The 18,263-nt window shown below is 43.4% G+C and overlaps 1 protein-coding gene across 1 annotated transcript in view; it reads left to right on the forward strand.

The window, feature by feature from the left end:
* The window catches only part of FIG4 (FIG4 phosphoinositide 5-phosphatase), a 448,851-nt gene that overhangs the window by 292,702 nt on the left and 137,886 nt on the right, over nucleotides 1–18,263 (forward strand). The gene's annotated exons all lie outside the window — the stretch shown is intronic.

Here is an 18,263-nt window from a genome sequence, read left to right on the forward strand (position 1 = left end):
GCAGCCAAACCACAGTGCAGCAGTTTGAAGCAAGCCTAAGTCTGATAATTTCACTAATGTGCCAAACCTGGAGTCACAATAGGGAAATTGTGGTGACGGTAAGATATTGGGTTTGGTGCCAAATTACATGTCAAAAATCATAAATGTCAGATATATGACTTGTCAAGTATCAGGGCAGAAACAAAAGTCTTGTTGTTTTTTTGTTCCCAAATGTTTTTTACCCTAAATGTTTAACATGATTTTCAACATCTCATCTTTTACTGGCCGGATTGTGTGCATTATCATTACGTCATTCAAGACAATCACAAGTAACTGGCTTCAACTATGTTGGTTTGGGCCAAGAGGAGTTATGGCAATTTAGGCCATCAGAGTATAGCGGACCCCTGGAAGGGTCTGAATGCTGTTTCTTTTTAAAACAATGAAGCTGTCAATACAAAAAAAAATATTTCAGAGCAAACCCTACATGATAGCACTACACATTCCGTGGAATGAAACACAAACTAACTATTGCATACAATTCTACAGCACAAACTGTTAATATTTCTTCGCCAAATGAGCTAAGTGATGTGTGGGTATGTGAAATTAATTCAAGCAGGCATTTAATTACAGGAGTTGCAAAGCTTATTATTCTATGTTATTCATTAGGAAAAATATTTAACTAGTTATATAGAAGCAAAGCTATAACTGGTATCAACCGTATGGTGAAAGTTTTTTTTTTTAAGGGCATTACTAGAAATCAGAATCATTTGGCAAATTTTTGATAGCCCAACCAATTTTTTTTTTTTTTTAAATCCACAGTAAACATAAAATTTAGTTCAATTTCCTTTATTTTTAATTTATAGCATCACGCAAATGATTTTAGTATCCTGACTTGTATGTTTTCTGTCCTTTCCAATTTTCCTTTTCCCAATATGTGTCTTCATCCCACTTTTTTCTTTTCTCTTTCTATTTTGTTTGCTTGTATGTCTGTGTCTTTCCTCATTTATCAGCAAACTTTTTTTTCTAGTGCTTTTTCTGGTTTTCTGTATACCCATGTCTGTACATGTTCTTCATTGTGATTGTATTTTTTTTTTCTGCATTTCATGTGTCATCCTTAAGACCCTGTTCACATCTTTCACGTGTCCTAAGAAGCAATGTTACTCAATAAATTTGATCAGATCTGTTCAGGCCTCTGTGGGTCATTGTACTGTGGTTTGCTAAATGTCACAGTTTTTCTGTGCATTTTCATGCACTGTGATGCTCTAAAGCAGCGATCCCCAACGTTTTTGGCACCAGGGACCAGTTTTATGGCAGGCAATTTTCCCAGGGACCGGGGTTGTGTGTTTGGTGGACTGGTCAAGGGATGGGATATTCACAGAGTCTGTCCTCAGCCCTCCTTCACACCACAACCCCACTTTACAGCACAGCCCCCCCCCCTTTATATCAGTGTCCTTAGTTCCCCTTCCCATCACAGCCCCCCTTTCATTTACAGGGCCCCTTTACAGTGCAGTCCCCTTTACATCACAGACCCCCTTTACATTACAGTGCAGTCCCCTTTACATCACAGTGCATAGTGTTTACATAAGAATAAAAGTGATCAAAAAGGGAAAAGGGAAAGTGTAAAAATAAAAAAAAGTAATAAAATAAATGAAAAAAAAACACATTTCTCTTTGGTTCATTGACAGGCACAGCTTCTCCATTATTTAGATCTATAGGTTATATTGCCCCCTACAGGAGTAGGACACTAGGCAGAAAAAAGACTTGGCTACGCCTATGGGCAGTCCTAGGTGATATACTCCCCCTCTCTGCTATAGGTCTTCAGTTTTTTTCTGCATAGTCAGGAGTAAGGACCTAGTTCCCTGCCAGGATCTCTGGCAATTTTTTCCTTTTAAATTGTGTTTTTTCTCGTGTTTTTTTTCCTTCAAGATCTAAAATCACCTGCCAGACTGGACGAGGGGCTGGATAATGTAGATCCAGTGGTCACTCCAGTCTGGCCAGCAAGCGTGTGCAGACCAGAGCTCCGTGATAAGTCAGCCGTGACATATCCCCACTGGACGGGGGGGCTGGGCTGCAAGTTAAACGCCTCGCGAAGTCGCATACGACCGGGTCTCGGCCTGAGTCAAAGCGTTCCCCTTGGCCGACAGCCCCCCGATTTAGATGGCGAGGAGGTTCTATCTAGAGCGATGCCCGCTTGGTTCCTGGCATGGTAGTAGCTGCCCCTCCCCTCTCCCCCTGGAGGGTTTTGGGGTGGACGTGAGCCCCTCCCAGGGACGGTCGGACCTGTTGGTTCCCCTCTGACAACCCTGAATTTTGGTGATCCCTGTGGGTCATCTGGCCCACCCCCCCCCCACCCATCTGGGGTAGTGTGGTGTTTTTGGATAGTGCCCTGTGCTCGGTCCCCTCTTCCCTTGCTGTTACAAGTCAGGGCTCCAGGGATCCTGCCTGGGTCCCTGAGAGCCTTGTTGAGCCGCATGCAGGGGCTATTTTGCCATGGCCTATGTGTTTCAGTGGCTGGTGGCCATGTTTGTTTAGTCCTGCGGCTATTTTCCGTTGGTCCAGCATGCTAATAGAATGGCGGCCAAGACAGAGGAGCCTCTGGGCGGCGATTGCGGCTTTGGGAGCTCCTCCTTTTCCCCTAGTGCTGACTTTTGGGTTTTCTTTTTTTCCGTTTGAATGCCGCATGGGGAACAGTGCATCCTGGTGCAGACGGTGCTACACTGGTGGTGTGGTGAGTCTGGGGGGTGCTCTTCTTGCTGGTGACCGGGTCGTGCTACTGGCGCGGTTGGGGGCGTCCCATTGCGATGCTAGACACTTTTTGTGGGGGTCCCCCTCTTTACTAATGAAGTCTCTGGAGCATGTTTCCCCACCTGACCTTCTCTCAGAGTCTGCGGGTCCCCCGGGGTCCCAGCCATCTATTTATGCACTGATGGCGGTCCTGGAGTCCTTTGTTTCCCAGGTGGAGGTGGCTTTTGGGTGGCAGGCTAGCAAAAAAGCGTCCCCCGCCTTCCACTGTCTCATCTGTCTCGTTGTATCCTGAATCTGACTCGGCGGCGGGGGACGTGGCCCACCCTGTGGGGTCTGCAGCCACGCTCCCTGAATTATCAGATTGTGAGAATGATTCCTCCTCACCTGTAGCTGCACACGTGAAGGCGCTAGTTGATGCACCGATTGCATCTGTGCGGGAAACTTTAAAAATGGAGGATGCAGCTGAAGCTGCCGTGGAGGTGCCGGTCCTCTTTGGCACTCACAAGCTGTCTCGCGTGGCAAAAGGGTTTTCTTATCCCTCCTATTTTCACAGTTTTGCCACAAAAGAGTGGGAGCATTCTAAACATCCCTTTGTGGTTCCTGAACGCTTTGTGATGAGGTACCCCTTTGAGGAGTTCTCAAGAAGTGGACTTTTCCACCTGTGGTGGATCCCCTGGTTTCCAGGTTGAACAAAGCAACCATGATTCCAGTAGAAGAATCTCCGGCATATAAAAAGATCCAGCTGACAGAAAGGCAGAGTCTGTGGCCCACAATATGTACACTCTGGCTGGTTTGGCACGGAGGCTGGTATTCACCATTGCCCTGGTGTCGCAAACTCTGACTAAGTGGGCTAAACTTTTGCGCCATGAATTAGAAGGTGAGTAGCTTCCCCTTGCCTTTTCTGAATTGGTGGATCAGTTGGTCCAGGGGCTGCAGTTAGTCTGTGATGCCTCTTTAGACACGCCTCCCCTGATTTCTAGGCTGTCTGTTTTGGTAGTGGCGCGTATTGTGGCTTGAGTGTTTGTCTGCGGACTGAACTTCAAAAAAAAAAAAAGGCCCTTACTGATTTACCATGTCAGGGCGATCACCTATTTGGGGCTACCCTGGATGACATCATTAAGATTCTCACGGGGGGAAGAGTACCTTTCTTTCACAGTCTGGGAGGGGTAAAGAACCTCGTCGCAGACGTGGCCCGTCTTTCTCGGCTCACAAGAAGTTTTTTTGTCCCTCAGGGTCCACTGACAAGGGATTTTCTTCCCTCTATCCACATCAAGGATGCTTACCTACACATTCTGATATGTGCCCGACACCAGCGTTTCCTCAGTTTTGCTGCAGGAGAAGAACATTATTTGTCCGTGGCTTTACCCTTTGGTCTCGCCTCCGTTCCTCGGGTCCTGATTCTGGGGTTGCTACGTCAGCGGGGGATTGTGGTACTGGGCTGTCTGGACGACCTGCTCGGGGTTGTTGGACACTGGAAGGGTCCAGACTATCGATCAATGTCTTGGAACTTCAGGCGGTGCCTGGATCACTGGACAGATCGACTCCGGGGGCTTACGGTGCGGATTCAGTTGGACAATGCCATGGCGGTGGCTTATGTCAATCACCAGAATGGAACAAAGAGTGTGTTGGCAGCCCTGGAAGTAGCTGGCATTCTCCGGTGGGTAGAATGCTTTGTTCCAGCCCTCTCTGTCGTACACATTCCAGGAGTGGAAAACTTTCAGGCAGACTATCTCAGTCGGCAGGCATTGGACCAAGGGGAGTGGTCCCTTCATCTTGATTTGTTTCGTCAGATATGTCTCCAGTGGGGCACCCCCAAGGTGAATCTGTTGGCGTCCCGGCTCAACAAAAAGGTTCCGAGGTTTGTAGCAAGGTCACAGGATCCTCCGGTGGACGCCACAGATGCTCTCGTGGTCTTGTTGTATCATCTGACTTATGCCTTTCCTCCCCTCAAGCTTCTGTCGCGGCTTTTGCGCAGAATCGAGGCTGAGGGGATTCTGGTCATTCTAGTGGCCCCACACTGGCATTGTCTGTCTTGGTAGGCCAACCTGGTGTGGCTGCCGACGTCCCTTGGGGACTACCTCTCAGGGAGGGTCTACTGTCCAAAGGCCGATCTTCCATCCTGCTTTACAGTCGCTGGCTTTGATGGCCTGACTGTTGAAAGCCAGGTGCTGAAGGATAGAGGTTTGCCAGGGTCGATGATCCCCACACTGCTGAAGGCTAGGAAGTCTACCTCTAGGAATATTTACCATTGTACGTGGAAAGCTTACATTTCCTGGTGTCAGTCGATTGGAGTTCACCCTCTTTCTTTCTTTCTTGGAGGCTTGGATTCTGACCTTTTTTCAATGAGGTGTTGAGCAGAAATTTACCTTGAATACATCAAAGGCTAGGCGTTGGCCTTGGCGGTCTTCTTTTAGCGACCCATGGCCACGCACTCCCTGGTGCGTACTTTTATTCAAGTTGTTCAACATCTGACTCCACCGCTGCTGTCTCCTTTACCACCTTGGGATCTGAACTTGGTGCTTTCAGTTCTCCAGAAGCCTCCCTTTGAAAATATTGGAGAGATTCCCCTGCTTACACTGTCCCAGAAGGTGGCCTTTTTTGTGGCTATCACTTCTGCTCGCAGGGTGTCAGGGATGACTGCGTTATCTTGTCGTACCCCCTATTTGGTGGTCCACAAGTTGGTTCTTCTTCCATGTCCGTCGTTCCTTCCTGGTCTCTGATTTCCATTTGAATTAAGACACTGTGTTGCCTTCCCTGTGTCCCAGGCCCAAGCATCCTAAGGAATTTTCTTTGCATGCCTTGGATGTGGTTCGGGGGATTTGGGTGTATTTGGCAGTCACTGAGTCTTTTAGGAGGTCAGACTCACTGTTTGTGATAATGGATGACAGCGAAAAGGGCTGTCCCCTTCTTTTGCGACCATTTCCAGATGGATCAGGCGTCAGTGGTGCAAGTTTGCAAGGCGGCCACTTAGTCGTCAGTGTATACTTTTTTTTACCTAATTCTACAAAGTGGATGCTTGGCATCTGCGGATGCTTCCTTTGGCTTCAAAGTTTTGCAGGCTGCTGTTTAGAGGGTCGGCTCCCTCTTTTGGGGTGTATTCAGGTTGTGCTCCAGTTTTTGTTGAGCTTCTGTTCACCTGCTTGGCTATTGTGTTTAGCCTTGGGATTTCTTTGTTGTCCCACCATTCATGTTTGGCACTGATTGGGGATGTCCCTATGGTTCTGAATAATGGACAAGCTGTGTCCGTCAATGAACAATGAATGAAGAGAAAATAGGATTTTTGACCTACCATAAAGTCAATTTCTCTGAGTTCGTTGACGGACACAGCAAACGCCCCTCTTTGGAGTTGTAATACTTCTGACGCTTATTACAAAACTGAAGACCTACTGTATAGCAGAGAGGGGGAGTATATCACCTAGGACTGCCCATAGACGTAGCAAAGTCTTTTTTCTGCCTAGTGTCCTACTCCTGTAGTGGGAAATAGAACCTATGGTTCTGAATAATGGAGAAGCTGTGTCCATCAAAGAACTCAGAGAAATGGATTTTAAAATGCCCCTATGGTCGCATGCAGTTACACCCACATATATAAACGGTGTTCATATCATATCACTGTTAATGTCAGCGTGAGAGCAATAATTCTAACACTAGAACTCCTCTGTAACTCTAAACTGGTAAACTGTAGACATTTTAGAAGCGTCTCCTATGGAGATTTTTATCGCAAAGCACGATCTGCAGCAGGTGTCAGTGTTAACTTAATGACACCCTGAATGCAATGCGTTTGCCTGCACCGGATCACATGGTACAGTAGTACTATGCAATCCAGTTGATGTGTGTTTTTAACCACTTTATAACTGGGCACTTTTACCCTCTTCCTGCCCAGGCCACTTTTCAGCTTTCAGCACTGTCACATTTTGAATGACAATCGCCCGGTCATGCAACACTGTACCCATATAAAATTTTTCATCATTTTTGTTCACACAAATAGAGTTTTCTTTTTGTGGTATTTAATCTCCTCTGGGTTTTTTTATTTTTTGCTAAAGAAAACGAAAAAAGACCAAACATTTTGGAAAAAAAACAAAAAACATTTTTTCATAGTTTGTTACAAAATTTTGCAAACCGGTAATTTTTTTCCTTCACTGAAGTGCGCTGATGAGGCTGCACTGATGGGCTCTGATAGGCACTGATGAGGCGGCAGTGGTGGGCACTGATGAGGCTGCACTGATAGGCAGCACTGCTGGGCACTGATGGGCAGCACTAAAGGGCACTGAAAGGTGACACTGATGAGGCACTGATTGGTAGCACTGATGGACACTGATTGGGATCGCACGAATAATCAGCACACTGATAATCAGTGCCGATGTCCCTTTAACACATGCTGGTTGTCAGCTCTCTTCTTCTCTCCTCACGCTGTCAGCGTGAGGACAGAAAAACTGATACCCAGCTTGTGTTTACATCATAACATTGGACACAGCTGATCACTTGGTAAAGGGCCGCTGTACCTTAATCTGTGATCAGCTGAGTCCAACAGACTCAGCGATCACAGAGCATGCTGCCCGCGCACCGCAGGTGGCGAGCGGGTAGAGCAATCACGGGAGGACGTCCAAGTACTCCCTCATGGTAAAGCAAGCCCGCGCTGTGGCCGTCTTTTGGCTATAGCTTGGGCAGAAAGTGGTGTTAAGCTAAGGGAAAATTCCCTTGCAAAGTGAACAGCCTATTTGTCTTTAGTAAACCAACCCCATAGGACCTGATTAAGATGATATCCGTTTTTATGAAAACACCCAAAAAAACATAAGAGATTAATGCTTAAATTACATGGAATGGGTTCAGGAGGAATTTTACTTAATCTGGCAGAATACATGTTGGTAGGAAAGTCCTGAATAAATTCATGCAGGATAAAAAAAGCGATGGCGTCACATGAGCTTGACAGTTTGTTGTGTACTTTTGGAAAATGGGTTACAATTAATCCCTATATTCATACATTTCACTGTTGGAAAAACAAAATATACCAATTTAAATAAAACTGTGAAAGTTAAAGCGGAATTCCGGGCACAAAAACGATATTTTTTGTTTGTGCCCCTCCGCTAGGTAGACCTCACCTGAAAAGGAATTGGATAGTTATTTTTTTTTTTTTTTGTTTACTTACCTTGTAATTGAAGATCGAAGATACTCACCTCAGAGTACTTCCTCCCTCGGAGCCGCGGCTCACCCCGTCACTTCCTGTCTCGCTATGATTCCTGGGAGCTGAACGTCATAGCTCCCAGGAATCAATGCGACGGCACCGGCCCCGCTCGTCATTTCCGGGCGACGCCGCATTCCCCTGCTAAACCGCTTTTGGGCATGCCCAGAAGCTGTTTAGGAATGCGGCGCCGTACCGGAAGTGACGAGAGGGGCCGGTGCAGGCGCATTCTGGGACAAGAAGACGCAGAAGAAGACACAGAAGAGGACCGCGCCGGCTTCAGCTGCCCACAAGAGAGATGGAAACGCTGTGGAAGAAATTTTATAAGTAAGTATTTCTTCTAAAAGGTAAGTGCGAACCGGGACAGATCAGAGGCTAGCCATTGTAGAATGTGCTAGCCCTGACTGTCCCGGGGGTATGTTTAGTAAAAAATGACTTCTGTGCCCGAAACTCCGCTTTAATAGAATATTGCAGTAATTGCAGTAGTACATTTGTAATTTGTCTGGGATTCTATTACCGGTATAATGTTTTCTGCTGTACAAAATTGTAATTATTTGATACACCCTTAAAGTTCAATTATTTGCTGGAATAAAGTGTTGTAGACATTGTTCATAAGAGACATTATTACTATAAGAAAAGTAATACTCAGTGGACAAATGAAAATAACTGCTTTCCAAAAAAAGAATAATTATCTTTTTTTTCCTTCTCTTACAAAGTGTTCGACCTGCCAATTGTATTAAATACTATATATTTTATAGTGTGATGTATTTTTCACCACAAGTAACGTGTTTCCTTGAAAATAAGATGTACCAAGAAAATAAGACCTATCTCTGTTTTCTAGGATGGCTGCAATATAAGCCCTACCCCGAAAATAAGCCCTAGTTAAAGTCCTTGTGAAATCGTGTAATCCATGCTGTAAAAAGATTATGTAATGTCCAGTGTGTGTCTTTATGTAACATGATTGTAGAAAATACCTTATTTACAGCACCGCTGGGCGCTCATGTGACCCGCCAGAGCTCTCGTCCCAGCTGACGTCAGTGGCCCCTTCCTCTGCAGTGTTCGGAGCAGGGCTGACATTAGCGGGGATCTCAGCATCTCCCTCGGCAGTGCTCGGAGAGGGAAAGAAGAGCTCCGGCAAGTCATGTGAGCATCCAGGGATGCTGTAAAGAAGTATTTTCTACAATGTTACATAAAGACACACACTGGACATTTATATAATCCATTTACAGAGCGTAATAAATGATTTTAGGAGGACTTTAACTAGAGTTTATTTTGGGGATTACAGAGATGCTGACTTCTGAGCTGACAGGGAAGGAGAGAAGACGGGACAAATTAGACATCCCCAAAAATAAGCCCTAGTGCATTTTTTGTAGCCAAATTAATTTAACACCCGGTCTTATTTTCAGGGGAAACATGGTACTAGTGATGTAAGCAAATTTCAAACAACCAGGGTAAAATTTGTTGACGAAAACATTTTCATAAAAACTTTCATCACCAGCCTTTTTACAGTGATGGAAATGAGACGAAAAGTACACCACATTTTCGTCCACTGACGAAAACTATGATGAAAATCAATTCCGTTTTTGTTAACAAACTAAACGAAAATGTGAGGAAGGGACATTTACCCTCATGAACTTCTTGTTTCCCCGGACCTCTGCCTGTGTATAGTATCTCACAAAAGTGAGTACACCCCTCACATTTTTGTAAATATTTTAATATATTTTTTCATGTGACAACACTGAAGAAATGACACTTTACTACAAAGTAAAGTAGTGAGTGTACAGCTTGTATGACAGTGTAAATTTGCTGTCCCCTCAAAATAACTCAACACACAGCCATTATTGTCTAAACCGCTGGCAACAAAAGTGAGTACACCCCTAAGTTAAAATGTCCAAATTGGGCAAGAAGTGTCAATATTTTGTGTGGCCACCATTATTTTTCAGCAGTGCCTTAACCCTCTTGGGCATGGAGTTCACCAGAGCTCCACAGGTTGCCACTGGAGTCCTCTTTCACTCCTCCATGATGGCACCACAGAGCTGGTGGATGTTAGAGACCTTGCTTTCCTCCACCTTCCATTTAAGGATTCCCCACAGATGCTCAATAGGGTTTAGGTCTGGAGACATGCTTGGCCAGGCCATCACCTTACCCTCAGCTTCTGTAGCAAGGCAGTGGTCGTCTTGGAGGTGTGTTTGTGGTTGTTATCATGTTGGAGTACTGCCCTGCAGCCCTGTCTCCGGAGGAAGGGGATCATGCTCTGCTTCAGTATGTCAGAGTACATGCTGGCATTCATGGATCTCTCAATGAACTGTAGCTCCCCAGTGCCGACAGCACTCATGCAGCCCCAAACCATGACACTCCCACCACCATGCTTGACTGTAGGCAAGACACACTTGTCTTTGTACTCCTCTCCTGGCTGGCGACACACACGCTTGGCACCATCTAAACAAAATAAGCTTATCTTGGTCTCATCAGATCACAGGACATGGTTCCAGTAATCCATGTCCTTAGTCTGCTTGTCTTCAGCAAACTGTTTGCGGGCTTTCCTTGTGCATCATCTTTAGAAGAGGCTTCCTTCTGGGGCGACAGCCATGCAAACCAATTTGATGCAGTGTGCGGTGTATGGTCTGAGCACTGACAGGCTGACCCCCTACCACTTCAACTTCTGCAGCAATGTTGGCAGCACTCATATGTCTTTGTCCCAAAGATAACCTCTGGATATGACGCTGAGCCCGTGATTTCAACTGCTTTAGTCAAACATGGTGAGGCCTGTTCTGAGTGGAACCTGTCCTGTTAAACCACTGTATGGTCTTGGCCACCCTGCTGCAGCTCAGTTTCAGGGTCTTGGCAATTTTCTTATACCCTAGACCATCATTATGTAGAAAAACAATTCTTTTTTCAGATCCTCAGAGAGTTCTTTGCCATGAGGTGCCATGTTGAACTTCCAGTGACCAGTATGAGAGAGTGAGAGCGATAACACAAAATTTAACACACCTGCTCCCCATTCATACCTGAGACCTTGTAACACTAACGAGTCACATGACACGGGGAAGGGAAAATGGCTAATTGGGCCCAATTTGAACATTAGGGGGTGTACTCACTTTTGTTGCTATTGGTTTAGACATTAATGGCTGTGTGTTGTTATTTTGAGGGGACAGCAAATTTACACTGTTATACAAGCTGTACACTCACTACTTTGCTTTGTAGCAAAGTGTGATTTTTTCAGTGTTGTCACATGAAAAGATATAATAAAATATTTACAAAAATGTGAGGGGTGTACTCACTTTTGTGAGATACAGTAGAACCCGTGAGTGCTTCTACCCCCAGCAAACAAGCAAGCGAGTCCGTTTTGTGCTTGCTACTTAGCAATTAGCACTGCACAGCATTACAGGCCTCCTCACATGACTGTCCAGAGCAGCACTGTGCATTACAGGCCTACAGATAAGAGTCCCACTCCTGACTCACGACCATCCAGAGCAGAGCACTGTGAGTGTCTACATTACAGGCCTCCCCTTAAGCTGGATACACACTATACAACTTTTGTTGTTTGATTTCCTATTGATTTACCTTCAACTATGTAGTGCAAGGGCCTGCCTGATTGCATACAAATTGAAAGTGTTTAGGTTTGACCTCATATTATATTGTTTTGGTAACTCTGAAGGGAAAAAAATCTATAGACAGTTGTATAGTGTGTATTCAGCTTAAGACCATCATCCAGAGCACTGTGTGCATTACAGGCTTCCTCTTACCACTGACATACAGAATACTGTGCATTACAAGCTTCCCTCAGACCTGAGACCACTTTTCAGCACTGTTCAGCACTACAGGCCTCCTCAGACCACCATCTCAGAGCACTGTGCATTACAGGCCTCCCCTCAGACCTGAGACCACCGTCTTAGAGCACTGTGTAGCATTACAAGCCTCCCCAGACCACTGTCCAGAGTACTGTTTAGCATTACAGGCCTCCTCAGACCTCCATCCAAAGCACTGTGCAGCAATACAGGCCTCTCAGATCACCATCCCAGATCACTATGCATAACAGGCCTCCCCTCAGACCACCATCCAGAGCACTGTGCAGCATTACAGGCCTCTCAGACCACCATCCTGAGCACTGTGCAAAATTTCAGGCCTCTCAGACCACCATCCTAGAGCACTGTGCATTACAGTCCTTCTCAGACCACCATCCAGAGCACTGTGTGCATTGCAGGCCTCCTCAGACCATCCACAGCGACTGCATCTGTGGTTGGGAGTTTGTTCAAACCTTAATGCCATAAAAAATAACATATTAGATTTTTTAAATCCGGGAGTACATAATGAGTTTGGAAATTGTAGAGAAAATGCCTATATAATGCATTACAATTTAACTAAACCCATTACGTTTTAGACAACTAAAATTAGTTTTACTTGACTAAATGATTTTAGTCGACTAAATATGACTAAAACTAAGACAATTGCAGATGACTAAAACACCATTTTAGTCAAAAGATTATGACTAAAACTAAATTGAAATGTTCTGCCAAAATAACACTGCAAACAACATTCCTGTTACTGAAGGCCCACCCCCACAATTTCCCAATAAAACTGGGTATTGGTGTTATTGTCATCCTGCCTATGGCAAGACAGCGTAGAGTAGTACAAGACCATTGTTGTCTCCATTTCTTCCCCAATCCAAGGAAGAACAATTTAAAAACATTTAGAGTTCTGTATCACAAATGGACATTCAAGCTAAGACTGGTTTCTGGTTATAGCTACATGCTGATAGACCAAATTAACCACTGGTTTACCATACGTTTTTAGAGGCTTTCTGTGGTGAGATTTACCACAAAACAGTTTCATGCTCTGCAGTTGGATGCAAAAGAATCCTAAATCGACTATGTCGATATAACGACATAACACAAAGAAAAAGTTACTGCCAATTACTAAGTACAGGCTTCTAGAGATGCCTGCCAAAAGCTTTTGTAGACTCCAATGAAAAAAAGGGCATCCAAGAGGAGCTGGGACTTTGACATGAGTTTAATTAAACAAGGTAGTGCAAGGGCAAGAAATCTTTGAAGAGCCCACTGGTTCAGGTTAGGCTGCTCACAACAGGCAAAGCTACCCTACTGTGGATACTCCAACAGATTACCAGGAAAAGACATGCATTAATGGAAGGAGCATCAGAGCAAAAGATGAGTTCAAATTAATTTATTGATGTTGTGTTAAAAGACAGCCAACGTGTTTCAGGGGTCAAAGGAACTTCATCAGGGCTACAATAAACCATAATATAATGTATAAATAATTATACCTGATAAAATCATGAGCCTATGATTGTGTCTATGGGTCAAACATTCCCATAGACACACTCCTAAACCTTGTGAACAGCCTTCCCAGAAGAGTTGAAGCTATTATAGCTGCAAAGGGTAGGCCAACTCAATATCGAACACTACAGACTAAGACTGGGATGTATTTAAAGTTCATGTATTTAAAGTTCTGGGACGTATTTAAAGTGGCTATGTAAGCAAGGCAGACTGCCGTTCTGTCAGTATGGAAGGTAGTGATCCTGTGTTTCCACAAAGCAGGAACACAGATCTTCACCTTCCCATAGTACAAGCTCCCCCCACACAGTAAGCAAACAAGCACATTTTAGGCACACGTTTAACCCTTTTATTGCCCCTGATGTTAACCCTTTCCCTGCTAGTGTCATTAGTAGAGTGACAGTGCATGTTTTTAGCACTGATCACTGTATTCATGTCACTGGTCCCCTAAAAAAAAGTGTCACTTAGTGTCCGATTTGTCTGCAGCAATGTCGTAGTCCAGGTATAAGTTGCTGATCGCCATCATTACTAGTAAAAAAAAAAAATCCGTAAATACAGTGCCTTGCGAAAGTATTCGGCCCCCTTGAACTTTGCGACCTTTTGCCACATTTCAGGCTTCAAACATAAAGATATAAAACTGTAATTTTTTGTGAAGAATCAACAACAAGTGGGACACAATCATGAAGTGGAACGAAATTTATTGGATATTTCAAACTTTGTTAACAAATAAAAAACTGAAAAATTGGGCGTGCAAAATTATTCAGCCCCTTTACTTTCAGTGCAGCAAACTCTCTCCAGAAGTTCAGGGAGGATCTCTGAATGATCCAATGTTGACCTAAATGACTAATGATGATAAATAGAATCCACCTGTGTGTAATCAAGTCTCCGTATAAATGCACCTGCACTGTGATAGTCTCAGAGGTCCGTGTAAAGCGCAGAGAGCATCATGAAGAACAAAGGAAAACACCAGGCAGGTCCGAGATACTGTTGTGGAGAAATTTAATGTCGGATTTGGATACAAAAAGATTTCCCAAGCTTTAAACATCCCAAGGAGCACTGTGCAAGCGATAATATTGAAATGGAAGGAGTATCAGACCACTGCAAATCTACGAAGACCTGGCCGCCCCTCTAAACTTTCAGCTCATACAAGGAGAAGACTGATCAGAGATGCAGCCAAGAGGCCCATGATCACTCTGGATGAACTGCAGAGATCTACAGCTGAGGTGGGAGACTCTGTCCATAGGACAACAATCAGTCGTATACTGCACAAATCTGGCCTTTATGGAAGAGTGGCAAGAAGAAAGACATTTCTTAAAGATATCCATAAAAAGTGTTGTTTAAAGTTTACCACAAGCCACCTGGGAGACACACTAAACATGTGCTCTGGTCAGATGAAACCAAAATCGAACTTTTTGGCAACAGTGCAAAACGTTATGTTTGGCGTAAAAGCAACACAGCTCATCACCCTGAACACACCATCCCCACTGTCAAACATGGTGGTGGCAGCATCATGGTTTGGGCCTGCTTTTCTTCAGTAGGGACAGGGAAGATGGTTAAAATTGATGGGAAGATGGATGGAGCCAAATACAGGACCATTCTGGAAGAAAACCTGATGGGAGTCTGCAAAAGACCTGAGACTGGGACAGAGATTTGTCTTCCAACAAGACAATGATCCAAAACATAAAGCAAAATCTACAATGGAATGGTTTACAAATAAACATATCCAGGTGTTAGAATGGCCAAGTCAAAGTCCAGACCTGAATCCAATCGAGAATCTGTGGAATGAACTGAAAACTGCTGTTCACAAACGCTCTCCATCCAACCTCACTGAGCTCGAGCTGTTTTGCAAGGAGGAATGGGCAAAAATTTCAGTCTCTCGATGTGCATGAGACATACCCCAAGCGACTTACAGCTGTAATTGCAGCAAAAGGTGGCGCTACAAAGTATTAACTTAAGGGGGCTGAATAATTTTGCACGCCCAATTTTTCAGTTTTTTTATTTGTTAAAGTTTGAAATATCCAATAAATTTCGTTCCACTTCATGATTGTGTCCCACTTGTTGTTGATTCTTTACAAAAAAATTACAGTTCTATATCTTTATGTTTGATATCCCATAGTTTGTAGATGTTATAACTTTTGCGCAAACCAATCAATATACGCTTATTGGGATTTTTTTAACCAAAATATGTAGAAGAATCCATATTGGCCTAAATTGATGAAGAAATTAGATTTATTACAGTTTTTTTTTTTTTTTTTGGATATGTTTTATAGCAGAATGTAAAAATATACTTAGTTTTTTTTTTTTCAGAATTTTTGGTCTGTTTTTGTTTATAGCGCAACAAATAAAAACCACAGATGTGATCAAATACCACCAAAAGAATTTCATACCTTAATTTTATTAACCACTTGCCGACCGCCGCATGATTATTTACGGCCACCCGCAATCGTCCTCTGCAGAGGGAGAAAAGCAGGCGGCTGATGTAAACAAAGCCGCCTGTCATTCTCCCTTGTGTAACTGCAGAGATCATATGATCCTGCTATGTAGGATCCTATGTCTCTGTGGTTACCTGAAAAGGCACGCCCCTAGGGACACATTTAACCCCTGTCTCTCCAATAAAGTTAACCCCTTCCCTGCCAGTGTCATTTTTACAGTAACAGTGCACATGTATAGCACTGATTACTGTAGTAATGTCACTGGTACCCCCAAAAGTGTCAAAAATGTCAGTCAAGGGTTCGATCTGTCCGCCGCAATGTCGCAGTCCCGCAAAAAAAAAAATTGCAGATCGTCGCCATTACTCGTTAAAAAAAAAACAATAAAAATGACAAAAATCTTTCCCTTAGTTAGTAAACGCAATAACTTTTGCGCAAACCAATCAAAATACGCTTATTGCAATTTTTTTTACCAAACATATGTAGCAGAAAACAAATTGGCCTAAAATGCTAAAAAATTTAGATTTTTACTTTTTTTTTTTTTTTTGGGAATGTCATATAAAAACATGTGAAAAATATTGTTATTTTTTCAAAATTGTCGCTATTTTTTTGTTTATAGTGCAAAAAGTAAAAATCGCACAGGTGATCAAATACCACCAAAAGAAAGCCCTTTTTGTTGGGAAAAAAGGACGTCAATTTAATTTGGGTACAGCGTCGCATGACCACGCAATTGTCCGTTAAAGTCACGCAGTGCCGAATCGCAAAATAGGACCTGGTCAGGAAGGGGGTAAAATCTTCCGGGGCTTAAGTGGTTTAGGTATAGTGTCACATGACCGTGCAATTGTCAAGTTAAAGTGATGCAGTGCCGTACCGCAAACAATGGCCTGGTCATGGGGGTGGGGGGGGGGAGTAAACCTTCCGAAGCTGAAATAGAGTGCCATCTGCATTTTATCTACACTGTCCAGTTTCCTCTATGGCTGTGATTTCTTAATAAGCTAGAAAATTCACTAAAAGAAGTAAAACAAGAAGCATCAACTCTATTGATACAGGTTCAGAGTGTCACTGGTCCCCAAGAAAGTGTCCAAAGTGTCGCTTAGTGTCCGATTTGTCTGCCACAATGTTGCAGTCCTGGTATAGGTTGCTGATCGCCGCCATTACTATATTTGACATAGTCATAGGAAGTTGCCAGGCCCCTGGCAACTATGTCAAATATGACAAAACGCGTCAGTAAAATCAGTATTGCTATCTAATATATTCCATTTGTGCTGTTTTACGGATGTCTGTAAGTGTATTTCTTTTAATTTAATAAATTGTTTGTAAATGGTTTTACACTATGTCCGTGTTTGGTTCATTCCTGCACATGTACATCTGAGTGGGAGATCCGGGCATCCTCTGGTGAGACTTCTTGGCCACCCTTCAGAATATCTGGTGATCCAGTTACGTTTGGAATCATCTATGATCATAACCAGCTCTGTGTGACCCATTTTCTGTATGGTAATTTGGGTTCATACCCTCCGGTGAGCGCATTCATTGTTATTCTGCTGGTGTCGGGCTCTTTTCACTATTTTCCATCACCTTTCTGAATTTGGATGTTTTGCTCACTTGGGACTCACTCTATATGAACTTTGGATTTATATTTATTCATTTTTTATTTTTCTACCATTGTCCATCTGTATTTGCACATATACTTTCATTAGTTGTGCACATGTTATATGGCGCCGCACTTACTTATAATATTTACTTTTGGACAACTCATGTCGGTTGGTGTGCTGGCAGCTCACTATTTTGTTTAAGTTAGCGCAGTTTGGATATACATATTTTTACTTCTCATAGACTAGAGCCTGAAAATTGTACATTTTGAGAATTTTTGGAGACCCCTTTTAGACACTGTAGGTTACATGAATTTTTCTAAAACCTATTTTTTTAAGAAAACATCATTGTTTGAATTTTATGTAAGGTAACCTTAAAATACCCATAAAGTATCATAGGCTAGGGCAATGTTTCTCCACCTTTTTTAAGTCAATGCACCCTTTATAATTATGCACAATCTCGAGGCACCCCATTCTAAAATGTAAAAGAAAGGAAAAGTTTTACATAATGCAGCGGTATTGACACACATAGGACACTCAACATTAGAGATGATTTATTTTATACACATTTGTACTCTAGTACTGACTAGTATTCCAGTGTTTCTCCTCTCCCTCATTCAGTTAATGTAACCCCAGTGCAGACGAAGAAGGGCAAACGAGGACATGCTCAGGTGCTCAATGTCTTCCTTATCAATTTTTGACATCATCATTTATTAGAATCCCAACAACTGGCTCACATGGTGCCAAAGGTTGTAATGCTGCACAAATTAAAACCTGTGGTTTTGTGTAACAAAAAAAAAAAAAAAATGCAGGTGAGATCCACCTGCCAGCATTCGCACAATTTTGGACAATTTGAGGCAATTTTTTGCATTTTGCCAAGGCACTCCTGAAGAGCCTGGAAGGCACCCTAGGGTGCCACGGCACCCCGGTTAAAAAAGTCTGGGCTAGTGTCTGAGAATTGTACATTTTGAGATTTTTTGGAGAACATGGGGTGAAAAGACCTCTTTTAGACACTGAGAATTGTACATTTTGAGATTTTTTGGAGAACATGAGG

Source organism: Pelophylax lessonae (genome assembly GCF_965119305.1).
Source record: "Pelophylax lessonae genome assembly, chromosome: 3".
Lineage (NCBI taxonomy): Eukaryota > Metazoa > Chordata > Amphibia > Anura > Ranidae > Pelophylax > Pelophylax lessonae.